Source organism: Lagenorhynchus albirostris, chromosome 3 (assembly GCF_949774975.1).
Source record: "Lagenorhynchus albirostris chromosome 3, mLagAlb1.1, whole genome shotgun sequence".
In the NCBI taxonomy this organism is placed as follows: Eukaryota; Metazoa; Chordata; class Mammalia; order Artiodactyla; family Delphinidae; genus Lagenorhynchus; species Lagenorhynchus albirostris.
Window position 1 is genome coordinate 152,408,025 of NC_083097.1, and position 15,280 is coordinate 152,423,304.

General features: G+C 41.8%; 1 non-coding gene across 1 annotated transcript; it reads left to right on the top strand.

Annotated features, from left to right (window-relative positions):
- Nucleotides 1–8,310: 8,310 nt before the first annotated feature.
- LOC132518993 (U6 spliceosomal RNA) lies at nucleotides 8,311–8,417 on the top strand. Its single transcript, XR_009540098.1, has one exon. It is a non-coding gene; the product is annotated as a U6 spliceosomal RNA (small nuclear RNA).
- The last annotated feature ends 6,863 nt before the right edge of the window (nucleotides 8,418–15,280 follow it).

Genomic DNA, 15,280 nt, shown 5'->3' on the forward strand with positions numbered 1-15,280 from the left:
CGATTCCTGGTCTGGGAAGATCCCACCTGCCGCAGAGCAACTAAGCCCATGCACCACAACTACTGAAGCCTGCGCGCCCTAAATCCTGCGCCCCACAACTACTGAGCCCGTGTGCTGCAACTACTGAAGGCCGTGCGCCCTAGAGCCCATGCTCCGCAGCAAAAGAAGCCACCGCAATGAGAAGCCCGCGCACCGCAATGAAGCGTAGCCCCCGCTCGCCACAACTAGAGAAAGCCCACGCGCAGCAACAAAGACCCAACAAAACCAAAAAATTTAATTTAATTTAAAAAAATTAAGTTGGTTCATTGTGTTGCAAAAAAGAAAAAAAGTTTATATCCTTACTGATTTTGTTTTGTCTACTAGTTCTATCAAGTACTGAGAGATAAGGTTTTTCGTTTGTTTTGCGGTACGCGCGGGGCTCTCACTGTTGTGGCCTCTCCTGTTGCGGAGCACAGGCTCCGGACGCTCAGGTTCAGCGGCCATGGCTCACGGGCCCAGCCGCTCCGCGGCATGTGGGATCTTCCCGGACCGGGGCACGAACCCGCGTCCCCTGCATCGGCAGGCGGACTCTCAACCACTGCACCATCAGGGAAGCCCAAGAGATAAGTTTTAAAAATCTCCAAATTTAATTGTGGATTGTCTATTTATCTCTCTAGTTCTGTCACATTTTACTTTATATGTTGTGAAACTCTAGGTGCATATGCATTTATGATTGTTATATCTTCTTGTTGACCTAATTATTTTTGTATTCTGAAAAATCCCTCTTTATCTTTGGCAATCTTCTTTTCTTTAATACTATTTTGATATTAATATAGTCACAACAGCTTTTGATTAGTGTTCTCATAGTGTGTTTTTTCCCATCTTTTTACCCTTAACCTAACAGTGTCAGTATTTAATATGTTTATCTTGCAAATAGCATATGATTGGGGAGTTCACCCCCTGTGGTCTGATAATCTCTGCCTTTGAATTGTGTTTAATAAAATTATTTTGACATAGTTGATTTTAGGTCTATCATTTTGATTTTTATTTTGTATTTGTCCCATCTGTCCTTTTCCCCTTTTCCTTCCTTTTCTGACTGCTTTTGGATTATTTGTCTTTATCAGACTTCCATTGTGTATCTACGATTGGCTTCTTATCATTACCTCTTTCAAGTGGTCTTTCAAGTGTTCACTTTAACAACTATAATAATATATATCTGGGCTTCCCTGGTGGCACAGTGGTTGAGAGTCCGTCTGCCGATGCAGTGGACATGGGTTCGTGCCCGGGTCCGGGAAGATCCCACATGCCGCGGAGCAGCTGGGCCCGTGAGCCATGGCCGCTGAGCCTGCGCGTCCGGAGCCTGTGCTCCACAACGGGAGAGGCCACAACAGTGAGAGAGGCCCGCATACCGCAAAAAAAAAAAAAAAAAAAAAAAAAAATATATATATATATATATATATATATATATATATATCTTGGGACTTCCCTGGTGGTCCAGTGGGTAAGAGTCCGTGCTCCCAATGCAGGGGACCCAGGTTCGATCCCTGGTCAGGAAACTAGATTCCACATGCATGCCGCAACTAAAGATCCTGCACGCCACAGTGAAGATCCCGAGTGCTGCAACTAAGACATGGCACAGCCAAAATAAATTAATTTTTAAAAAAAGAACTATAATAATATATGTCTTTAAATTATCACAGTCTACCTTGAATTAATATTATACAATTTTAAACATAATGTAAGAAACATACCATTATGCTCCCTTTTACTCTCTACCACCATTTTTACTACTGTTGTTATATATTTTATTTCTATATGTGTTAAAATTCCTAAAACATTGCTATAATCCTGCTTTAAACAGTCAATTGACTTTTTAAAAATTAAGAATAAGCAATCTTTTATATTTCATTACACTTTACCATTTCCAGCATTCTTCATTCTGTCCTGTAGAGCTGGGTTTAACCTGGTACCATTTTCCTTCAACCAAAGGAACTGCCTTTGGCGTTTCTTATAGTGTAGGACTTTTAACAACACATTCTACCAGCTTTTGTTGACTGAAAATGTATTATTTCATCTTCATTTTGGAAGCATATTTACACTACATATAAGATTCTAGGTTGACTGCCTTTCAGCACTTTAGTTATGTCACTCATTTGCCTTCTGACTAGTATTTCTTTTCCAAGTCAGCTGGAATTCTTATCGCTCTCCCCCCACATATGTAATGTGTCTTTTTCCTCTATTTCTTTTTTTTTTTTTTTGCAGATTCAAAGAGTATATTTTTATTTTACCATGTAAATAATTTTGGAAATATGACAGTACATTAAATATAAGCTTTTTTTTTTGCGGTACGCGGGCCTCTCACTATTGTGGCCTCTCTCATTGTGGAGCACAGGCTCCGGACATGCAGGCTCAGCACCTATGGCTCACGGGCCTAGCCGCTCCGAGGCATGTGAGATCTTCCCGGACTGGGGCACGAACCCGTGTCCCTTGCATCGGCAGGCGGACTCTCAACCACTGCGCCACCAGGAAAGTCCAATATAAGCAATTTAAATACTGCCATCTTAGACGTGAGAGAGGCAGTAGAGAGAGGCAGTATCACGGATATTTTTTACTACAGAGAAATAGTTTACCACAGCCCTCAAGAAGGTACATGGGGGCTTCCCTGGTGGCGCAGTTGTTGAGAGTCCGCCTGCCGATGCAGGGGACATGGGTTCGTGCCCCGGTCCGGGAGGATCCCACATGCCGCGGGGCGGCTGAGCCCGTGAGCCATGGCCACTGAGCCTGTGTCTCCGGAGCCTGTACTCCGCAACGGGAGAGGCCACAGCAGTGAGAGGACCGCGTACCGCAAAAAAAAAAAAAAAAAAAAAAAAAGAAGGTACATGAGGAAAGAAGTTGGAAAAAAATATCATTCCTGCAGCTCTGAGAATCCTTGGGTGGGACCTGTGGAGGCAGGAGGTGCCTGTGGAGATGGACAGCAGACTGCAGAGGTGCACCATGGCCTGTTGCCGCCATCTTTCTTTGATCTTATATCCACATTGCCACCATCTCATACTATGATATTTGAGAACATCCCAAGATAAGAAGTGATAACCATTTAATATGTTCTTAAATGCTTTAGCTTCTTTCAGCTTCTCTAAGAGTTTCTGCTTGGTGCTTCTGTTACCTCCAGAGTTGAATGCCACTCCAAACTCACTGTCACATCCTCATCTGCATACTAGGGCCTCTTGTGGGTCATGTGCTGTCAGGGACCAGCGAGTCTGTAAAGATCTATTTTGTTTTAATATTTTCTCTTTATCTTTGATTTTCAGCTGTTGGATATGATACACCTGCGTGTGGTTTTCTTTGTGTTTGTCTTGCTTGGTGTGTTTTGAGCTTCTGGGACGTTTTTCAATCTTTATTTCTTCAAATATTTTTTCCTCCCCTATTCTGTCTCTCATCTCTTTGACCTCAATTTCATGTATGTTTCCCAGTTTCATAGTATATCAAGGGTAATTGATGCTGTTAATGTATTTATGTGTTTTTTTACTCTCTGCTTCAATGTGGATAAGTTCTATTTACTTGTCTTCAAGTTTGCTCATTCTTTCTTCTGTAACATCCAATTTGGTGTTTAGCCCATCCATTGTGGTTTTTATTTCAGCTATCATATTTTTCAGATCTAGAATTTCCACTTAGTCATTTTCTGAAAGTTTTCTATCCATATCCCAGAATATCTCATTATCCCACGTGTTAATTTCCTAGGGCTTCCATAACAAAGTATTATAACTGAGTGGCTTACAAAAATAGCAATTTGTTCTCTCAGAGTTCTGGAGAAGTCCAAACTCCAGGTGCCAGCAGGGTTGGTTCCCTCCTGAGGGAGCATCTGTCTCAGGCCTCTCTCCTCACCTCTGGGGCCGCCAGCAATTCTTGGTTTTCCTTGGCTTGCAGATGCATCACTTCAGTCTCTGCCTCCATCTTCACAAGGCATTCTCCCCTGTGTCTCTCTGTGTCCAAACTTCCCTCTTCTTTTTTTTTTTTTAAATATTTATTTATTTATTTATTTTGGCTGCACTTGGTCTTAGTTGCAGCACATGGGATCTTTAGTTGCGGCATGTGGGCTTCTTAGTGCGGCAATGCTGACTTCTTAGTTTCAGCATGCAAACTCAGTTGCGGCATGCATGCAGGATCTAGTTCCCCGAGCAGGGATCAAACCCAGGCCCCCTGCATTGGGAGCGTGAACTTTTACCCACTGGACCACCAGGGAAGTCCCAAACTTCCCTCTTCTTATAAGGACACCAGTCACTGGATTAGGGCCCAAGCTGACCTCATTTTATAACCATATCTGTAAGGACCCTATTTCCAAATTAGGTCACATTCAAAGGTTCTGGGTGAACATGAATTTTTGAGGGACACTATTCAACTCATTATTCCCCCTTCTCTAACCCAATTATTGTTCTTTTCCCATTAAGTATTTTATATATTTATAATAGTTGTTGTATGTCCTTGTCTGCTAATATCAATAACTTGGCATTTTGTTGTTTTTTTTTTTTTATGTGGAGGGGACTTCTATTGACTCTGTTTTCTCTTTAAAATTAAAGCACATTTTCTTGCTTCTTCTCATGTCTTATAATTTTTTACTGATTCTAGAATATAAAAGTGAGGGAAAATGTAATGGAGTATAACCATATTGAGGTATATATTGTTTTGCTTTGTTTTGGTTATTTTCTTAAAAGTGCAAGTCCTTACCTATCTGGCAGTCAGAGGGAGAGGCCCATCATTCAGATTCCTCTTGAGCTGAGCTTTGTGAGAAATTTAGCAAACTGTACAGTTAGAAGGAACACACTCCACACAAGACCACCATCACTTCTGACCCTAACTGCAAGTTCAGGGGTTTCTCAAAACCACTGTTGGGGATGACAGTTTTCTGGGACTCACAGAACCCACTCAAAGCTATTATACTCACTATAAACACTGTATTATACAGTTTCTTACAGGGAAGGGATACAGATTAAGATTAGCCAAGGGAAGAAGCTCATGAGTCTGGGGAAGTATGAAATGTGGGACTTGGGACTTCCCTGGTGGCGCAGTGGTTAAGAATCCGCCTGCCAATGCAGGGGACACGGGTTCGAGCCCTGGTCCAGGAAGATCTCACATGCCGTGGAGCAACTAAGCCAGTGCACCACAACTACTGAGCCTGCGCTCTAGAGCCCATAAGCCACAACTACTGAGCCCGCATGCCACAACTACTGAGCCTGCGCGCTGCAACTACTGGGGCCCACGCACCTGGAGCCCGTGCTCTGCAGCAAGGGAAGCCATTGCAATGAGAAGCCCGCACACCGTAACGAATAGTGGCCCCCACTCGCTGCAAATGGAGAAAGCCCGCACACAGCAGCGAAGACTCAATGCAGCCAAAAATAAATTAATTAATTAATTAAAAAAAAAGTACAAGTCTAGTCTAGCACTTGCCCTCCCACAGGCCACTCTCACTCCTGTGGGGTAGGGTTAAAAGGGTACAGAACTGGTGGGCCATCCCAATTACTAAGCAATATAGCTGCATTCACTCTCAGTGCCAATTTTGCCAGATGGGGTGAAGGCACAACCCACACCATCAGATCCTTAGGAATCTGACATAAAGGTTTAAAGGTATAGTGACAGTTTCTTAGGGATCATATCTGCTTCCAGCACCTGCAGTTGCAGCCCTTGCCCCGGGACCACTGCATCAGGTAGGACAAAAGAGGTTGAGGTGATGTGAGGAAAAAAGAAAAAAAGTATAGTTATACCAGTTATACCACCCTTCCCACCTCCTCTTCCCCAAGTACCACTCCCCCAAAAGCAGAGGATCTATCTAGTGGGGACTATCCCTTGCCCCCCCCATGCTGACTGTGAGTGCACACTCATAATGGTGTATAAACCAGCCCTTCATGCCTTTATTTCTCCGCGTTTTAGACAAAAAAAAAAAGTTTCACATTGCTAATTAGAGAAATGGAAATCAAAACTACAGTGAGGTATCACCTCACACCAGTCAGAATGTCCATCTCAAAAAGTCCACAAATAATAAATGTTGGAGAGGGTGTGGAAAAAAGAGAGCCCTCCTACACTGTTGGTGGGAATATAAATTGATACAGCCACCATGGAGAACAGTATAGAGGCCTTAAAAACTAAAAATAGAGTTATCATATGATCCAGCAATCCCACTCCTGGGCATACACCCAGAGAAAACTCTAATTCGAAAAGATACACACACCCCAATGTTCATAGTAGCATTATGTACAATAGCCAAGACATGGAAGCAACCTAACTGCCCACTGACAGATGAATGGATAAAGAAGATGTGGTACATATATACAGTGGAATATAGCCATAAAAAGAATGAAATATCGCCATTTGCAGCAACATGGTTAGACCTAGAGATTATCATACTAAGTGAAGTAAGCCAGAGGAAGACAAATACCATATGATATCACTTACATGTGGAATCTAAAACAGTGGTACAAATGAACGTATTTATGAAACACAAACAGACTCACAGACATAGAAAACAAGTTTATGGTTACCAAAGAAGAAAGGGGGTGGGGAGGGATAAATTAAGAGTTTGGGATTAACAGATACATACTACTTTATATAAAATAGGTAAACAACAAGGTCCTACTGTATAGCACAGGGAATTGTATGCAATATCTTGTAATAACCTCTAATGGAAAATAACCTGAAAAGGAATATATATATATATATATATTCCTTTTCAGATTATTTTAGTTTTATATATGTATATATAAATGAATCACTTTTCTGTGCACCTGAAACTAACACAACATTGTAAATCAACTATACTTCAATTTAAAAAAGTTTGAATTGTCTGTTCACTTCTCCATAAAACTTACTCTGAGGATGACATCTCTGTCCACCCACTTCATGAACCCAGGCGGCCACCTCAAGTGAGCACCTCAGGAAACCTACTTGTTAATTCAAATCATCTTCCAAACCTGGAAGGGGTTCTTCTGATGGGCATCACATACTATTTTAATGCACCCCTCAAATTCCCATAATGGTTTCCACAGGGCTGTGCCCCATATGGTCATCCTGTTAATAGGTCAGTTTTGCATTGCCCTCTGCCTGACCATATGGTCAGGCCATTGGCCCCTGTCTGTGAGTCGGTAAAAACCCAAATATAAGGGCTTTTTACTATTATCCAATTCTTCCATCACTGCTAGGGAAAAAGCAATCTGGCTCCCTGAGTTGATTTGCTTTGATTTTCTTCTATCAAAGAAAGTCAAATTTTCTACCAAAGATTTTCTTCTATCTTCCTTCCAAACAGGAAGCTGTCCACTCACCATGGAACTACCATCCACAAACCAAGCAGCTCTTTGGTGGTCAGTGGAGGGCTGTTCATAGGGCACTGGCCAAGTAGCCCTGTGACCATAGGATCCAGCAGTTCCTCAGGTGGTTCCAGAGTCAGCACTGGAGGAAAAGAGTGAGTACACCCTTCCCTTCTCTGGTAGCACGTTCCTGTACCATTTCTATTGTATGATGCGACCCTCCTGGGCATTGCCCTCCCCATTAGAGCATCTCTCCAACATCACCCAAGGAATTGTGGGTGTTTCAGGTTTCAAGGTTATTTTATGTCCCTCAGTCACAGGGGAAATCTCAGAGTCCAAAAGCAAGCTAGTTAGTACTGATTTTCTCTCAAATGCAAATATTCTGGTCCCAAATCCCAGAAGTTGCCACTAGGTGGCACTCACAGGCTTTTGCTGTAAACTCCAGTCTGCACTCCACACCGGGCTTTGGTACAGCAAATTAACAACCTGTTGGGCTCTGGCAATCTCACTGGTTCCCACTGAGCGTGTTCAATCAATACTGGAGGAAGGGTAGATTTCCATGCCTTCTGATTTACAACGCTGGTAGGGGAAGCTTTCCGCAGTCAGACACAATATCCATCCCCATAATACATTCAGGTAAAGAAGATGCAACAACTTCACATAGTCTGTTCACACCTTCAATTTTCATCCAAACTTTCACCTTTATCCCATCAACCACTGCATTCCTATATCCTCACAATCTAGCTATAGCACTGTTAGGACTTCACATACAGATTTTGGAATCACAGTGCATGGGGGGGGGGTCCCATAACAAGGAGTCCCAGAAAAGTCTCTTCAGCATCCTCTGACCATTTTACTCACTCAAGTTCATATGGCTTTGGGCCTCCAGCAGGGGTCAGTCTTTATCTTGATTAAACTGCAGGACCATTGCCCCAGGTAATTGGAGGTCTCTAGCCATCTTTGCCTTCCAGCTTTTAAAATTCCTCCATAGGAGGGTAAATAAAGCAGACTTATTTACGGCCCTTCATTATTGGAGCTCCTGCTCGCTTCAGCAGCACATATACTAAAATTGGAACGATACAGAGAAGATTGGCATGGCCCCTGCACAAGGATGACATGCAAATTTGTGAAGCATTCCATATTTAAATAAATAAATATATATATATCAGGGCTCTCATCAGTCCACAAAACTTCCAAGAGTGCTGGATTATGACCTTTGTTTTGACCCCCATAAAGGTCTGCCTTATTCATCCCATCACTAAATAATCATTGACAGATTTCCATGCTGCTAGGATGCGTCCCATGACCCTCCCTTTGTTTTTCCCCAGTCTCTCGTGACTCATTCCAACCATCTTCACTGTTTGTTGTTTCAGTATCATTTTTCCCTTCGATAGTGGCCCTAAGACTACTGTCTATAGCTCAGACCAACTGTAATCCAAGCTTGGTCCAGTCTCAGGATCTGCCTCAACACTCTCTTTTGCTTTCATTGTAGCTATTACAGATAACACAAGGCAGAGTGTATTTCACTTATTTCTTGTTACTTTGCATTTCCCTATGCATCCAGTGAACCAACTCCTTGGGAGTGGATTCTATCATTTCTAACTCCCATTATTGACTTTTGCCTCCAGTAACTGATCACGGCATAGCTGCAGTTCTGTACCATGGTGAACACATGGCCCTCCAGGAATGAAAGCTTCATCATACCCCACCGTCTCTCCCAATTCCTAGAGACAGTGAGCGACTCATCTGCGAGTACACCTTTCATACTCAAACCAACCAATCTGGAGCTCACACCACCCCCCTTACACTCTGGGTCACCCTCCCCCTTCCCTGATCACCCCCCTCCCCTTCCCTGATCACCCCAGAGCCAGTTAACAGACAGCGCTGGACAGCCCACTGAAATTATTCAAATTAGCCAATTCTAAGCCTACTTACCCCACCTCACCCATTCCCTCCTGCAGAAACCGCAATACAGGCTTTTGCCCATATTTCCCCCTCTGCCTCCTGACCAAGGAGGGAATGCTTCCCAATCCATTTTAGGAGACTGAAACCACCTGAAGTTTAACCCCGTGTGGCCCTTCATGGCCTGGCATGCCTCCAGTTTCTAGGGACTCTGAGTATTAACTTATTCCTTCATGACGGTCATTTCCTGTCTGTGTGTCTTACAATACTTGATTAAAACAAATCCCAGGAACTCTAACAATTGGAGCAGGATAGTTACAAACTGCTCTTGGCTTACTAACTGGATCCAACAGGCAGCAGCAATTACCAGGAAGGCACTGCTGGTTGTTGGTGTGCCTGCCTCTTGTTGGCTGTTGCACCATATTGGTTTTTGTGGGGTGCTGCTAAGGAATTCCAACCTAAATTGTGGATCATGAAAAGCTGAGTCCTCCCTGAGCTGCTGCATAGGCTACAGTGTCAAGTGTCTGAGACTGAGTGTCGAGGGGCATCTTTCTCCATGTAGGCAAAGCACCCAGGGTCCAGGACAGAGTGCCTGGGGGTGTACAGGTAACTGTATAGTTACCTATAACTATAGTCCCTACAAATAGTCCCTACAGAGGACAAGGAGTGACTTCACTCCTGGTGCCATGAGATAAGTCTGATCCACTGACCAGGCAGCAGACCATTGGTGGGGCTGACTGAGTCATTTATAGAAAGTGCCTAGTGTCTGGGATGTTATATGCTCCTGGGGCACTTGATAAACCACCACCCCTTTTCCCTTTGAGCTTTGCTGAGTCAAAATTCTGGCCTGTTCTGTGGAGTAGTGGGAGAGTACTCCACTACCTGCTCTCTCGTGTGTCACGGGCCATTCGTGGAGTCAGTGTGAGAGTATACTCCTCAAGGGACCATGGCACCCTACAAACATCATTTTTCGGGTGGCAAACCTCTTTGCCGTTGTCTGCTTGTTACTGTCACCATTCATCCCCTGACCCAGTGGGATGTCAGGGGCCATCCCTGGAGACCATGGCTCAACGTTTAATGAAACAGGAAAATCTGGGTCTGGCTCTCCCCAAGCCCTTGAGAATGGAGTCCAATTACTGTTCACAGGCAGCAAGACTGGCCTGAGAAAGGTGTGATCATCAGGAATCCAGATCTCTCAGAAATGAGGGTTTGGGTTACATCACCAGATAAGCCACCAAGACCTGTTAAGGTGATAGCTGAGGATGAGGAAAACTTACAGTGGATACTGGAAGAAGGTGAGGATGGAAACTAGCTGCAGCCCTGACACCAACTGCAGGCAACGGTGAGTGTAGTTTGTCTCACTAACCTTCCTTTTCTAAGTTATCCTCCTGCAAGACAAGAGGCCAACAGGACCCATGGAGGAGGTCCTTCCTGAGCCTGGAGATCTGTGTGGTGCAACAAGTGGACTGTCGTGGCTGTGAGTGTATGCTGGTTGGAGAGTGTGAAAATGGTCCCTGCCTCTCGCCCTCTGGACCCACTGCCAAGCTTTCACTAGAGCCCCACGTCCCCGAGCCAAAGCCTGACCACAAGTCTACCTTTGGGTAGAAAGGTAGACCCATTCAGGCAAGATGAGTCTCCCTTTGGGCTTGAGAACTCCTCTAATGCTTGACTGAATCTTTCTTGGAACCGTGCTGCAGTCTGAGACTTTCCCACCCGGCTCTTCATTCTTCCCTCTCTCTGTGCACAGGTGTCTGGCCTGCAACTTGGTCTGAAGGCTCTCCCCACCTTCTCCTGCTCCCTGCACTAAAAAGTCTCCAGCTCAGGCTTCCCTGGTGGCACAGTGCTTGAGAGTCCGCCTGCCGATGCAGGGGACACGGGTTCATGCCCCGATCCGGGAATATCCCACATGCCACGGAGTGGCTGGGCCCGTGAGCCATGGCCGCTGAGCCTGCGCGTCTGGAGCCTGTGCTCCGCGACGGGAGAGGCCACAACAGTGAGAGGCCCACATACCGCAAAAAAACAAAACAAAACAAAATGTTGCTCCCATTTGTCTTGCTTTGTATGATACTCCCAAGAAGTCTTTGTCTAACCCCAAAATCACAAAGATTTTCTTCTAGACATTTTATAGTTTTAGGTTTTACATTTAGGTTGATAATCCACATACAAAAGTATGTTTATATATGGATCATCAACCTAAATGTAAAACTGTGTGGACGTCCAGTTGTTCCAGCACCATTTTTAAAAACAGTATCCATTCTCCATTAAATTACTCTTGTACCTTTGTCAAAAATCAATTGATCACATATGTATGGATCTATTTCTAGATTCTATTGTCTTCCACTATATGTCCATCCTTTAGCCAATACCACAGTGTCTACTATGGCTACTACTATAGCTTTAGAATAAGTCTTGAAATCAGGGGCAATGAGTGCTCCAAATTTGTTCTCATTTTTCAAAATTGTTTGGGCTGTTCTAGGTCTTTACTGTTCCATTTCAATTTTAGAAGCAGCTTTTCAATTTCTACAAATAAAATTGCTGATTTTTTTGGTGAGATTGTATGCATCTATAGATCAATTTACAAAGAATTGAAATCTTAACAATATTGAGTTTTCTCATTCATGAATACTATATATCTCTTCATATATTGAGCATTTCTTTGATTAGTCCCACAGATATTTTGTAGTTTTCAGCATACAATTCTTACATATATTTTGATAGATTTTTTCCGAAATATCTTACAATTTTCAGCACTATTATAAACAGTACTGGTTTTTATTTTAAAATTCAATTTCCAAGTGTTTGTTGCTAGTGTGTACAAATACAACTGATTTTTTTTGTATTTTGACCGTGTAACCTGTAACTTTGCTAAACTCACATTGATTTTAGTAATTTTTTGTAGTCTTTAGGGTTTTTTAGGTAGGACTACAATCATGTAGTCTGTGTTTTGTATCTTTATAATCTATGTCAGCGGTCCCCAACCTTTTAGGCGCCAGGGGCCAGTTTCGCGGAAGACAGTTTTTCCATGTATGTGGTGGGCGGGCAGGGGGGAAAGGTGGGGATGGTTTGGTTCAGGTGGTAATGAGAGTGATAGGGAGCGGCAGATGAAGCTTCACTCATTGGCCAGCTGCTCACCTCCTGCTGTGCGGCCTGGTTCCTAACCTGCAGACCGGTAGCAGTCCGCGGCCTGGGGGTTGGGGACCCCTGATCTATATGACTATTTTTTCTTGCCTTATTACATTAGCTAGTACTCCCAGTACAGTGCTGAATAAAAGTCATGAGACTGGACATCCTTGCTTTGTCCCTGAACTTAGTAGAGAAGCATCCAGTGTTTCACCATTAAGAATGATGTAGCTGTAGAAATTTCATAGATTCCTTTATCAGGTTGAAGAAGATCTCTTGTTTCTAGTTTGCTTAGTTTTTTAATCATAAATGATAATGAATTTTGTCAAATGCATTTTCTGCAGCTTTTGACATGATCCTATGATTTTTATTCTTTGGTCTGTTGATATAGCAAATTACAGTAACTGATTTTATAATGTTGAACCAACCTTGCATTTTTGGGATAACTGCCTCCTTCCTTTGGTCATAATGTATTATCCTTTTTATACATTGCTGTATTTGTTATTTAGAAGCTTGCATGTTTATTCAGAAGTTTTTTTTAAATTTCCAAATATTGGGGAATTTTCCAGATATTTTTCTGTGAATTATTTCTAATTCAGTTCCTTTGTGGCCATAGACCATATTTTCATGATTTAAATTCTTTGTTTCACGGCCCAGCAGTCTATCTTGGTAAATGTTCCACATGTACCTGTTTTCAGAATATGCATTCTGCTGTTTTCAGGAAAGTGTCCTATAAATGTTAGGCCAAGTTGATAGTGTTGTTCAGGTCTTCTATATTATTACTCTGGTTTTTTTCTGTTTAATTTGTAAAGAGTGTCTTCAAGTATAATTATGAATTTCTCTATTTCTCCTTTGAATTCTATCAGTTTTGCATCATGTGTTTTGAAGGTTCATGTACACATAGGATTGTTATGACTTCTTGATAAATTGATCATCTTATCACTGACCCTAATTATCCCCAGTAATAATCCTTAGAATGACATCTACTTGGTCTAATATTTATATATCCAATCCAATTTTTTTTAAACTGGAATATGGTTGATTTACAATGTTGTGTTAGTTTCAGGTGTACAGCCAAATGAATCAGTTATACATATACATATAGCCACTCTTTTTTAGATTCTTTCCCCATATACGTCATTACAGAGTATTGAGTACAGTTCCCTGGGCTATGCAGTAGGTCATTATTAGTTATCTATTTTATATATAGTAGTGTGTATATGTCAATTCCAATCTCCCAATTTATCCCCCCCCACCCTTTCCCCTCTGGTAACCAAAAGTTTGTTTTCTACATCTGTGACTCTATTGTTGTTTTGTAAATAAGTTCATTTGTACCATATTTTTAGATTCCACATATAAGCCCAATATTCCCTTGATTAATGTTTCCATCCTCTTACTTTTAACCTACCTGTGTCTATATATTTAAAGTGTATTTCTTGAGAACTTCCTAGCGGTCCACTGGTTACGACTCAGTGCTTTCACTGCCAGGGTGAGGGTTTGATCCCTGGTAGGGGAACTAAGATCCTGCAAGCCACATGGTGCAGCCAAGAAAAAGAAAAAAAAAGTGCATTTCTTGTAGAAAGCAACTAGTTGGGTTTGCTTTTTTATCTAATCTAATAATTGGATACGTTTTGGGGCTAATAATTGTGTTGTTTAGACCATTCACATTTAATGTAATTAATAATATTGCTGGATTTAAAGCTACATCGTGAAAGTTGTTTTCTATTTGTTCCATCTGTACTTTTTGAATTAACTTCTGAGTTTTTAAAATGACTGTATTTAGTTTCATTATTGGCTTGCTATTATACTTAAAAAATACTGGTTGCCTTAGGGTTTACAATATATATATTTTGACCTATCACAGTCTACCTTCAGATAATATTGTGTCACTTCACATACAGTGTAAGAAACTTACAAGAGTATACTTCCAGTTCCTTCCTTCCATCCTTTGTGCTATGGTTTTCATACATTTTACTTTTACATATGGTATCAACTCCAGAATATAGTGTTACTCTTTTTGCTTTGGATAGTTATTTACTTTCTAACATGATTAAAATGAGAAATATATATTTTCTACCTTTATTTATTTTTACCATTCTGGTACTCTTCATTTCTTTGGGTTGACCAATATTTCTTTCAGTTATCATAATCATATTCCTTCTGCCTGAAGAACTTCCTTTAATATTTCTTGTAATGCAGATGTGCTAGCAATGAATTCTCTCAGCTGTTGCTTGTCAGAAAAATTCTTTACTTTCACTTTTGAAAGATATTTATACTGGGTACGGCATTTGGGGTTGACAGCTTTTTATCTTTCAGTACTTCAAACGTGTTGCCCATTTATTCTGGCCTACATAGTTTCTGATGAGAAATATGCTATAATTCTTATCTTTGTTCCTCTGTATGTAATGTGTCTCTCCCCAACCCACTGCTTTCCAGATTTTCTCCATCTTTGGTTTTCAGCAGATTTACTATGTTGTTTCTCTGTATTTGTTTTTTATTCTGAAGAGGAGAAGTCTTAGAACCTTAGAACCCCTGCTTGGGGTTCTCTGAATTTTATGGATATGTGGCTTGATGTCCCTCATCAGTTTTGGAAAATTCTCAGTCATTACCTCTTCAAATATTTCTTCTGCCACTTTTCTCTCTTCTCCTTCTGGAACTCCAGTTACACAATGTTAGACCACTTGATATTGTCTCATACTCATGGTTACTCTGTTCTGTTGTGATTTTTTTCCTACCTTTTTTCTCTTTGAATTTCTGTTTGGATGCTTTCTATTGACCGATTTTCAAGTTCACTGAGTCAATCTGACTAGTGAATCCACTGAAGGAATTCTTCATCTCTGATTTCATGCTTTTTACTTCTAGTATTTCCATTTGACTTATCCTTTTGGTTCTGTCTCTTCTGAAGTTCCCCGTCTGTCCTTGCACGTTGTATAACATTTCCACTATATCTTTAACATACTAACCATAGTTAGAGTCCCTGTCATCTC